An 11,409-nucleotide genomic window follows, 5' to 3' on the forward strand; every position below is an offset into this window, starting at 1 on the left:
ATGAATAAGATAGGCAATAAATATGAAAAATTAAAAAGGGTAAATTTAACTAGGAAGGAATAAAATATAAATTAAGGTTAAAAATGAAATAACTGTACAACACAAATTAGAATGAAGGGTAAATTTAACTGGGAAAGAATAAGATAAAATATATAAATTAAAATTGAAAATAAAATAACTGTACAACAAAATACACAATATACAGTATAGAACTATATAAGAATGTATGAAGAAATATAAATAAATAAATATATATATACACAATAACAGCAGCTGTACAAGTATTAACTGGAAATGAAGAATATAGTGACCAGTGTTGTGCAATCCACATTATGTCTTGTGCAGTGCAAATATGCTTAAAGTGATTTAAGTGATGAAGTGAAAACAATGTCCAGAATGTCCAGTGTGTGTGTAAGAACTATATGTGTGGGTCAGTACTGTGTGGTGGTGTGATTGAGAGACCGTATCGCCTGCGGGAAGAAGCTCCTCCTTAGTCTCTGTGTTGGTCTTCAGGGAGCGGAATCGCTTTCCTGACCTCAACAGAGAGAACAAAAGAGAATCTTGCCCAAGTATACTTCAAATTCAAATTCAAATTTTATTTGTCACGTACACAGTCATACACAGTACGATATGTAGTGAAATGCTTGGACAACTGCTCGTGACCTAAAGAAAACAAAAAAGGAAAGGCTATGAATAAGATAGGAAATAAATATGAAAAATTAAAAAGGGTAAATTTAACTAGGAAGGAATAAAATATAAATTAAGGTTAAAAATGAAATAACTGTACAACACAAATTAGAATGAAGGGTAAATTTAACTGGGAAGAATAAGATAAAATATATAAATTAAAGTTGAAAATAAAATAACTGTACAACAAAATACACAATACACAATATAGAACTATATAAGAATGTATGAAGAAATCTAAATCTAAATAAATATATACACAATTCAATTCAATTCAATTTTATTTATATAGCACCAAATCACAACATAAGTCGCCTCAAGGCGCTTCATAGATACAGAGAAAAACCCAACAATCATATGATGAGCAAGCACTTTGGCAACAGTGGGAAGGAAAAACTCCCTTTTAACAGGAAGAAACCTCCGGGAGAACCAGGCTCAGGGAGGGGCGGGGCCATCTGCTGCGACCGGTTGGGGTGAGAGAAGGAAGACAGGATAAAAGACATGCTGTGGAAGAGAAACAGAGGTTAATAACAGATATGATTCAATGCAGAGAGGTCTGTTAATACATAGTGAGTGAGAAAGGTGACTGGAAAGGAAAAACTCAATGCATCATGGGAATCCCCCGGCAGCCTACGTCTATTGCAGCATAACTAAGGGAGGATTCAGGGTCACCTGGTCCAGCCCTAACTATATGCTTTAGCAAAAAGGAAAGTTTGAAGCCTAATCTTGAAAGTAGAGATAGTGTCTGTCTCCTGAATCCAAACTGGAAGCTGGTTCCACAGAAGAGGGGCCTGAAAACTGAAGGCTCTGCCTCCCATTCTACTTTTAAATACTCTAGGAACAACAAGTAGGCCTGCAGAGCGAGAGCAAAGTGCTCTAATAGGGTGATATGGTACTACAAGGTCATTAAGATAAGATGGGGCCTGATTATTTAAGACCTTGTATGTGAGGAGCAGGATTTTGACATCCAGACTGGGGGAGCCTGGGATCTATCTGTGGCTCTATCTGCTGAGCTACAGCCACCGAAGAAATTACTTTGGTGTTCCTCCACTTCCAAAGAAATGTCAGCAGGAGTACGAACAGCAAAAGAAGTGCGTATTCTCAGAAAAGTGGTTGCAGGAGGTGAGCTGGGTTCAAAGCAATGAAGAACGCACAGAGATGTGGTGCAGAATATGCTGTGAAAATCATTTGAAGCCAGCTCACCTTATCTTGCGTACATAAGATAAAATCTTATGTAAGCAAACGTGCGTTGCAACTTCTTATCTGGCGCGCATCCTTTATTTTAACAGCGCATGCGCACCTGCGGCCCACTTGTGCACCCCTGAATATATGTACACTAACACAATCATTCATTACCTAGGGTTACCTCTTAAAGTCTTCAAACACCGGAAGAGACACCCAAGCACAAAGAAAAAGCTCAGAGAGTGGAGACTGCACACAAAGGAAGCATCGGTGATCATCGGAGACTCCAATGTGGGCATGATCCCTCCATATGTAGCGGAGGGAGTACAAATTGACAGCTTCCCAGGAGCCAGATGGGGCCATGCAGAGATCCATCTAGATGAAGCAGACTATGACACATCGGTGGAGAAGCTGGTTCTCTCCTTCGGCCTGAATAACAGGCGTCAGAGGGATAAAAATGCACCAATAACGGAGCTGAGAAGAACGCTGAGGTCGGCACAAGAAAAGTTCCCCCAAGCTGACATTTATATCCCAGTGATTAACTTCTCTTCTGCTCTTCCCAAAACAGAACAAGACACATTATTGCACATAAACAATTTCATTACACACTGAAAAAAAGGGACTTGCCATCTCTTGGATTTATGTAAGCATCTTGCATGCATTTAACACAATTGCCTCATGTTTTAAAGTTAAATGTAACTATATAGTGTAAAAACTACATGATATGCAGAAAGGGTGTATTAAATTGTTCATATCATGTTCAGGTGAAGTAAGTCAATAAGATAGCAACGTTAAATCTCGTGAAACCACGCGTGATTTCATCTCGCGGGCTTTGGATCGTGGTTTAAAAAAGGCATCCATCTCAGTCAAGTCGAGCAGCCAACTCTACGTTTTTGGTATGTCTTGATTTTTTGAATTCATTTTTACCATATTTCAGCCAAATGTAGTTAAACGTCTAGAGTGTCGCCATGTAACATGCTAAAAAAGAGCCGTTAGCTTATTTGCTGTTTTATCTGTTGTCAAAGAATTGGCGCTTTTTCATTTGAATTTGTCTTTGGCAGAAGAGCCGTAATATCACATTAAACCTAATTATGAGGCACTCATAACATAATTTGGTTTTCTGTGTGAATAGATTTGTCAACTGACTCTTCAGTTACATTGTGTATTTACTGCACCGTGGTGTTAGTGAGATTTTGGACATTGAACAGCTTTAGCTAATATCATCAGCGGCATTATGCTAGCTTACATCCCTACCCCTCCTGCCCTCACCTGCTGTCCTTTTGTTTTTGTTTTTTTTGCTGCACATTGAGAGATGACCTCTATTCTGCATTTCACCAGGAGTCAGCTGATGGATTGTGGGTTCAAGGTGTTATGGTAAGAAAGTATATTCTATTTTCGTTTCTGTAACTTAATTATAATAGGTTTTTTATAATTATTAGGTGCATGCATACTCACCCTATTAATACAACTGAGAGATCCAAAATCTGCCATAGGTTTAACTTATACCTGTATGTATTGCCAGAAAGGTGATTACTGGACTCGCATTAATGCACACTTGAACTGAAATGAGGTTGTAACTTGTGGGTTGTTGGGTTGCAAATCAGAAACAAACATCTTTGGATTTTTTTTTGATCCCATAAGATCTGGAAACACAGTTTTTATTCAACAAAACATTACTGATTAACCAAGCACAGTGCCTGCTGTTATTTCAAAATAATTTTATGTCATTTCAGATAAAATGCAGCATTCCAGTGCATCCCAACCATGCCTTTACAGTCAAGGTTTCTGACGGAGCTGAGTTTTTCTCTGACAGTCTGCTGAAAGTGTTTGCAAAGTGATCGGGGGAACAGGGCACAAAGCTAAAGGATGTAGCTGCCATAATGACAGTAAGAACTTTAAAATTCTTTAACTACAAAGTGTATATGCATTGCATTAGGTCAGTAAAAGATTTTTATGCTACATCCATTGAAACAGTCAACTATTACCTGTGAGTAATGATTCCACTAAAAGGATGCCATAATTTTCGTCATGCATTTACTGGCCCACTGAGAAAAAATTATCTTTTTTAAAAAATAAATGTTCTGGAAACTATATATCCATAAAGTTGATGTCAAACAGGAACTTTTGATATTGCTTTGTAGATGCTGGTGTTGCATGTTGACTGGTTTAAAAAGTCAAGAGTTTTTGTCTGGGATCATTTTCTTCTGTGCTACTGAAAAGTTCACAAATCTCTGTTTTCTTTGTTATAATAGTCAAGGATGACATTAATGCTCGGAGTCCCTCATCAAAGTGCTCCGCATCTGTGTGAAAGACAATTGCAACATCTTGGTGCAGGAGTTCATGGTGAGTGTTTTATGAGTAGATTGTGGCTTTGCAACATTTAAAAATGCATTTAGTTATCCACTTGATCCCTCATTGGACTGGTTAGGACCAGTAGTCCTCTTTAATAATTTGAAGTTCACATGAGGCCTTGTAGTGAACTCGGCCGCCGGCCCTTGAGGCCCCATCCCCACCCCTGTATTAGGGGTCACATCAGTGTGAAAAAACTTTAAATTTGTCATTCTAATGAACAAAGGAAAATCCCACCAATATTTATATTAGCTTTTGTTTGAAAAAGTGACCAACTGACCAACAGCTAACCAAATTGTGGGGCTGAAAGTCTAAATTCTAACATCTTCTGAGTGACATAACCTGGATTTCTGATGGTCTTTCTAACAAAAACTAATGTAAAGCATTTGAAATTATTATGTTTTTCACCCTCTCTTAGAAACTCTGTTAGACCATGAATGGCAGCATGGCAGGCCACTCTTTGGCTATAGCTATTTACTATGTTGCTTGCATTGGTTTAAATTACTCTAACATTAGAACTGGTAGATTCAAAAGAGATGAGTTTAAAAAGGAATCTTAAAGAAATGTTTTGTGTTTAACCAGGACTTGACTGAGGCCACTGCACAGATTGAGAAAACCACAATGAACATCTGTCTCCAGAGGATGCGGCAGGCAATGACTTTTCTGATGTTGTTCTTCAAGATCTGGATAACATGACCTTTGCAGTAGCCATGCTGTTTGGACCTTTTTTATTCCTTCAACATGAGTTACCCATCACAACTCTGCTACACTTTTGAGGTGATTCAATGGGTGGTAATGGAGTTGGATGCAACTCAGCTCTCAAGAAAAGCTCACAACTAAGACAAAACTGCTCCTGCAACGAAGCTCACTGTTATGCATGTGAGGTGACCAGCTCTAGGTGAGAGGACATTTAAATCTCACACTTGTTCTGCTGCATTTTTGAAGCTCAATTCCAGGAACGGATCGCAGGGTTCATTTTTATATACTCTGCAACTGCCATGAGGACGAGCCGTTTTTTGTTGTTGTTTGTTTTTCCTTTTGCTCTGTACAAGTTCTGTTTGTCTGTTTGGCAGCATTTTTAAATTTCTCTTTGTATTTTTTCTTTCTTTTACTAGTGAAGAGATGTAGCGTGAACAGTTATACAGTCTAAATATCCCATATGGGCCGTGTGAAATGGTATTTTCAGTTTCATTCAGTTGAAGTAAAGAACGTTGAATATTTCTAAGTGTGCTGTTTTGAACCAAGATGTCACAGTATGATCAGTGCTGTAATTTTTGACAGTCACTGTATCAATGTTATTTTTGCGTCTCTTGAATAAAGGTTTTGACCTGCAAGTGCTAATTTCTTTAGTTATTGGGGTAAAATGGGTAGTGTTAATAGGAAGGTGTTTGCCAATTCAGTAACCTAATTTAATGTTAATGGAAACTAACATTACCTCAAATTGTTTAGTCATAATTGTTGTTTAACTGAATCTTGACGTTAGAGGCCTTAAATAGAATGTTTTGTATTGTTCTTTCCCAACATTTTTCAAAAGAAACAGTCCAATTTTTTTGCTGTGATTGATTCCAGAGAACACGGAAGAACTGACATTATTTAACTGTTGATTTATATAGATTCAGTAGAGGAGTAATGTCAGTTTAATTCTTTACCTACTGCAGTGAAATTAGACATTTTGTTTTGAAAGGTTACTGGTGGATGCCAGCAACCATCTTGGAAGAGAACAATACAATCTGTTATAAGGCCTCCATTTGAAAATTGTGTATTTGATACTAGAATATAATAGCAAAATGTAATTTGAAGATAACATGTAGTATTTAAGTGACCAAGTAGTATTGGGTAAAAGTTATTGAATGGTGTTGGGATAACGTGAGAAAATTGTGAAGGATTAAAATATTCCAAGAGCTCAAATTACTTCATCAAAACATGTTTAAGTCACATTTTATCAACACAAATTGCACAAGTTTATTGAACATGAATAAATTGTGTTAATTTAACTCAATTGTTTAAGTTGCTGCCAAAGCAAAACATCTGTGTGCAACAAATGTCCACCATTGAATTAAGTAAATCCAACAACATATTTTTTTCAGTGCAGGTCTAAAGGAGCACATACCTGCACTACCTGCGGATAAATTCAGCATGGAATCAGACAATCTCCGCTGGACTGACAAGACTGCAGAGCACATGTTGGATCATTGGAATGATCATGTTAATGGGGCATCTCCATGAAACCAATTTGAGTGACTGATTTTATGTATTTCTGTGCTTGAGGGAGGCTTCAGATGCCATTATGTGAGAGTTTAACCCCAATACAACCCACTAGAGGGTGCTGTAACTCCAATTAAGTGAATTTTCCCCTTCTCTTTACTTTTTTCTTTTTTCCTTCACTTTTTACTTGTATAGGCCCTTTTATGGCCATCCCATTATAAACTCCTGGCCCTGAGGCCTTCCCTAACCTTAACCCCCTTTAACCCCATGCAGGGACTTCATTCCGGCCCTAAACCTAACCGCCTGGAGCCCCAACCGGACATTGGGCCCTAATTTCAATCCCCATCTTCTTCCAGTCCTAAACCTAACCTCTGGGTTCCCTAAGCCCAGCTTCAACCCCCTTATTCGGGACAAGAGAGGACACTTCCCTCCTGGAGAGCAATCCGTGAGTGACGTGGGGGCCCGGGATGGGAACAGGTATGGACTGTGCATGGAGTTTGGCCACCAACTTGAGCTCCCCCTAACCCGCCCGTGCCGCCTGGCCCCCCACTCGGGTCACCCTATGTCCTCACATTGCAACAACTGAGAGGAAAAGGGGTCCCCAACTAGGGGCATCAGCTGAACTGGACAATAAAAAGATGTGCCTTTTGTGTATTTTGATTGTGTACATAGCTCAGAGGATCATTATAAGCTCTGTACATCCATTATTGTTTACAATCTGAAGCCCAATTCTGATTTGATGTTTTTTAATAATAATAATAATAATAAATTTTATTTATGAGCGCCTTTCAAGTCACCCAAGGACACTTTACAATAGGATAAAACACTTAGTAAAACAATGGCAGAATAAGAACAATAAAACAAAAGCACAAGGTAAAATTAGCAGTGGATTCACAGTGAACATGCAGATTTGAACAGATGAGTTTTGAGTTGGGATTTAAACTGGGGGAGAACCAATGTTTCTTATTTCTGGGGGCAGAGAGCTCCACAGCCTGGGAGCAGAGCAGCTGAAAGCTCTAACCCACTTATTGGGACAATTTATGTTATTATGAGGACTTTTTATGGACAAGCATGATGGGCTCAACATAAAAGAAACTTTTTTGAGGAAGCCCATGTCATGGCAAACTGTTCTATGGGTTATACTCATGACATGATAAGTATGTTTATATGTTTTACAGACTTTGAACGGCCATTTTGCCTTACTACTGTTCATTGGTACGGTCTTATAATGTGGAGATTGATAATTTGTTTTCCAACGGTTCCTGAAAGCAACATGCCTGTGTGCGACCAATCAGAACGGTGTTTTATAAGGACCTTTGACCCTAAGCATGAGACTCTTTGTTATTGGTTATTTTAGCTGGGAACTCTAAGCATTATGGGAAATGTGGTCTGATTCACACAACACTGCATGGACTTTCTGTTGAGCACACACCTACTGCTTCGAAAAAAAAATATTGAAACCGAAAAAAAATATTGTAACTGAAATAAATGTACTGAAAAATCTTGTATTGAAACTGAAAAAAAATTGATAGTGAAAAACAATTAATTGAAACTAATTTCTTTGTTTTCGCTTACAATTTTTTTTTTCAGTTTCAATCCATTTTTCGGTTTCAAACCATTTTTCAGTTTCACTCTGCTGGCACTGTTTTGGCGTCGGGGGTCGCGCTGGGGGGGGGGGGGGGGTATTTGCATACATTATAATGCTGACCAATGACTGGAGAAAACACTGACGACGCGGCTGCGGTCACGGACAAACTTGCATGTGTCTGTTCTAGTGATGGGATTTCCGGCTCTTTTTAGAGAGCTGGCTCTTTCGGCTCGAGTCACTAAAAAGAGTCGACTCTTTCGGCTCCGAACCGGCTCTTCAGGTTGTTTTGTTGCTTGAATTAATTTATTATTAACAATAATATAAAATTATGCACAAAAGGAATTACTGATGTAAAAAAAAGTGGTTTTATTTATATATGTTTATATATAAATATGTGTGGTGGCCCCTAGAGACAAAGCACGTACAAACTCCAAAACACATTTCTAGAGTTAACTGAACTCCCAAAGCAGAGCTACCTAGATCACTGAAATTACACAATTGAAAGCATATGTGTATTGTTTGTGGGTTAGGGTTAACTTGCCTGGGCCAGGTCTGAGTCCAGCTTTGCCAGGTCACATGACACAGGGGTGTGCTCTGATGTCAGCAGGCAGGTCAGTGGAGCCCTCTGGTGACGAATATATGCCAGTAAAACAGGAGGAGGCCTGAGAACAGACAGCAGGCGTAACTAGCAGGACAAAGTAGCATGTAGTACTTGAAGGAGTCATCACAGCCAATCAGTTCTCAGGAAAATGGAACATCACATAAATTTTCTCTTCTTTGATTTTCATCAATGTATTTTTCTGTCAATACTTCTGCCTGATTAGAAGCTCATAGGCAGTTACTGTCACTCTACAATAAAATAATGAAAAGGCTGCCCTCTCTGCCATCCCACTAGCTGACCTAACTGACACAAGTAAACTGTGCTAAGATGCCCTACAAGGTTCTTGGCCACATACATATAGATATACTTGGCTGAAGAAATCCTTCCATGAAGCTCCCAGCACACATTTTTGATGCTTCTGTCTGTGGCAGAGCAGGTTTGGAGCTCGGCAGAGACTTGGCGACTTTTACTGACTATGCACCCCTACCCACATGTATGATTTAGATTTATACTTATGTGGCAGCTATTCACTGGCCTGACAAAGTTATTTTAAATGATATCATGTCATGAACAGAGATGGGCAGTAACGCGTTACTTGTAACGCGTTACTGTAATCTGATTACTTTTTTCAAGTAACGAGTAAAGTAAGGGATTACTATTGCAAAAACGGTAATTAGATTACCGTTACTTTCCCATAGGAACGCTGCGTTACTGCGTTACTAAAACCGTGATTTTTTGCGAGAATGTCTCATGATAGTGACGTAAGCGAGTGCGCCGTTAGTGACAACAGCTGTGTGCAGATCAACAATGGATCACATATCGATTGTGGGAGAGAGTATGAGCGTGCAGCGTTTAAAGCGTGGAAGTACTGACCTTACTTTGAGTTTGATTCCATAAAAAGTGACAAAAACATTAGTGTCCGCTGTGCGTGGGAAGAAAACTTCTTTTTACAGCGAAAAAACCCCTAAACTTCCAAGCAAGCACCGAGTGCGCTACCACGTAATGGGAAATTCACAGAGACACTCGCGGATTCTTCAACTGACCGTGGCACACCTGCACCAGGGTAAACCTCCGCCTGCCCCACTCCTGCTTTACAGGTGAAAATAGAGCAACAGGACCGCTGAGTCTTTGACTTTATTTATTTTCTGCTGTTTTTTACTTGCATCTATTTGAAAGAGTGAGTGTAAACACAAAAAATATTTTATTTTATGTGCTGGAATGTGTAGAAAATAGGTTTAAATGTTAAACTAATTTATTCAAGTCAGAGAATGTTAATTACATTTTTGCTTGATGCATAAACTTAAAAGATTAAAACTGATAAAACAAGTTAAAAAAAAGAGAGACTTTTCCATTTGATTACATTTTGTATGATGGATTATGTAGAAAAAGTAGAACTGGGCTGAAAGATCTATCGCTTTATAACCTCTTCAGGTTGTAAATCGTGGTTTTAAAAAGTAACTAAGTAACTAAGTAATTAATTACTTTTGAAAATAAGTAATCAGTAAAGTAACGGGATTACTTTTTTGGGGAAGTAATCAGTAATAAGTTACTGATTACTTTTTTCAAGTAACTTGACCAACACTGGTCATGAATAACACAAGTTATTTTCCATGAAAAGTAAAAATGGTGAAATTCTCAAAAAACGAATGAGACATGCATGTAATTTGACATATTTTGTTGTTTTGTGTGTGTGTTTGTCTGTGTGAAGTTTTGATGTGTATTGTTATGAAATAAATATATATTCTTAATTTTTGTTTTATAGAGGCCAGACTAGGAGAACGCCAGTTTGAGCACAATGTCACAGAGTACTGACAGGAAACTGCATGCTTTTGCAGAGAACAGGAAGTTTTAGTGCAGAGCTGCACAGGCGTATTAATAAAATACAGGAAACCAGACAAAAAGCAGAACTAAGTAAACTGTGTGTCGGTGTGACGCAGTGCAGAAATATATATACGGATTTAGCTGGCAAAGAATTCAGACCTGAGCTTGTGTGTTCGTGTGGCGGGTCTCCATTTTCGGAAATGCAAACATAAAGATCATTTTTGGAGCTTGACCACTCTGAGTCCAGTCTTTGTCTGTCGCCAAAAAAATTCAAAAGAATGGAATTTAATAGTATCTCAAAGCACAATTTTGGAAACACTGGAAAGACCTCAAGACATTTTTTCTTTTGCTTTCTATGTAAACAAAAATTCCCACCAAGGCTTTTCATTGTGAAATTTAGTGTGTAGAGAAAATACCTGTGCCAGGTTGTCTCCATCTAGTGGTGAACATGGCCTTACCACTACATCAGGTGAGTTTTTCTCTGTGCACAGTGACACAAAACTCATTCAGCAACGCAAACTATTTAAAAAATGATGTAGGCAGATCAAGGCAATGTTACAGATTCAGTAAGAACAGAAGTTTATCGCAATCCTTCAAATATGCAGGGCGTCACACTAACGCGGTTGCTTATGTCCAGCATCGCTCTGTTATTATCAATTTGATTCAAAACGTGTCCAGTTTAATGTCTTAAACTAAACTGGCATTAAAGTTTCAATGAACTAAAGGGGTCCCATGTGAGTCAGCACCCAGAAAGCTCGTCTCTTTTAAAAATGTGGCCATAAATACGAGCGCTGCTGGGATCTTAAAACACTGGGGCTAAATCCAGACCTGAAATCTTTGTTTCACTCAGTAACAGCACCTTTTTAATATATATAATAATAATAAAATGTCAAACATTATACGTTAGCTAAAGGTTGAAGTCACAGAACTATACTGAACAACAATGCAATTTGAGTTCTTCTTGTTTGTTCTTTAT

At 38.4% G+C, this 11,409-nt stretch overlaps 2 long non-coding RNA genes across 3 annotated transcripts in view; both read left to right on the forward strand.

The window, feature by feature from the left end:
- The window catches only part of LOC145424235 (uncharacterized), a 208,138-nt gene extending 207,288 nt beyond the window's left edge, over positions 1-850 (forward strand). Inside the window, exon 2 of the long non-coding RNA XR_013905256.1 lies at positions 77-850. This is a non-coding gene — a long non-coding RNA (uncharacterized LOC145424235). The remainder of the gene's footprint in view (positions 1-76) is intronic.
- A 1,634-nt stretch (positions 851-2,484) lies between these two features.
- Positions 2,485-5,552, forward strand: LOC145424233 (uncharacterized). Of its 2 annotated transcripts, XR_013905254.1 has the most exons (5): positions 2,485-2,765; positions 3,180-3,243; positions 3,603-3,755; positions 4,122-4,212; positions 4,801-5,552. It is a non-coding gene; the product is annotated as an uncharacterized LOC145424233 (long non-coding RNA). The 2 variants fall into 2 exon arrangements; XR_013905253.1 differs by having other exon boundaries at positions 2,487-3,243.
- The last annotated feature ends 5,857 nt before the right edge of the window (positions 5,553-11,409 follow it).

The sequence above is a fragment of the Astatotilapia calliptera genome, chromosome 23, assembly GCF_964374335.1.
Source record: "Astatotilapia calliptera chromosome 23, fAstCal68.1, whole genome shotgun sequence".
In the NCBI taxonomy this organism is placed as follows: domain Eukaryota; kingdom Metazoa; phylum Chordata; class Actinopteri; order Cichliformes; family Cichlidae; genus Astatotilapia; species Astatotilapia calliptera.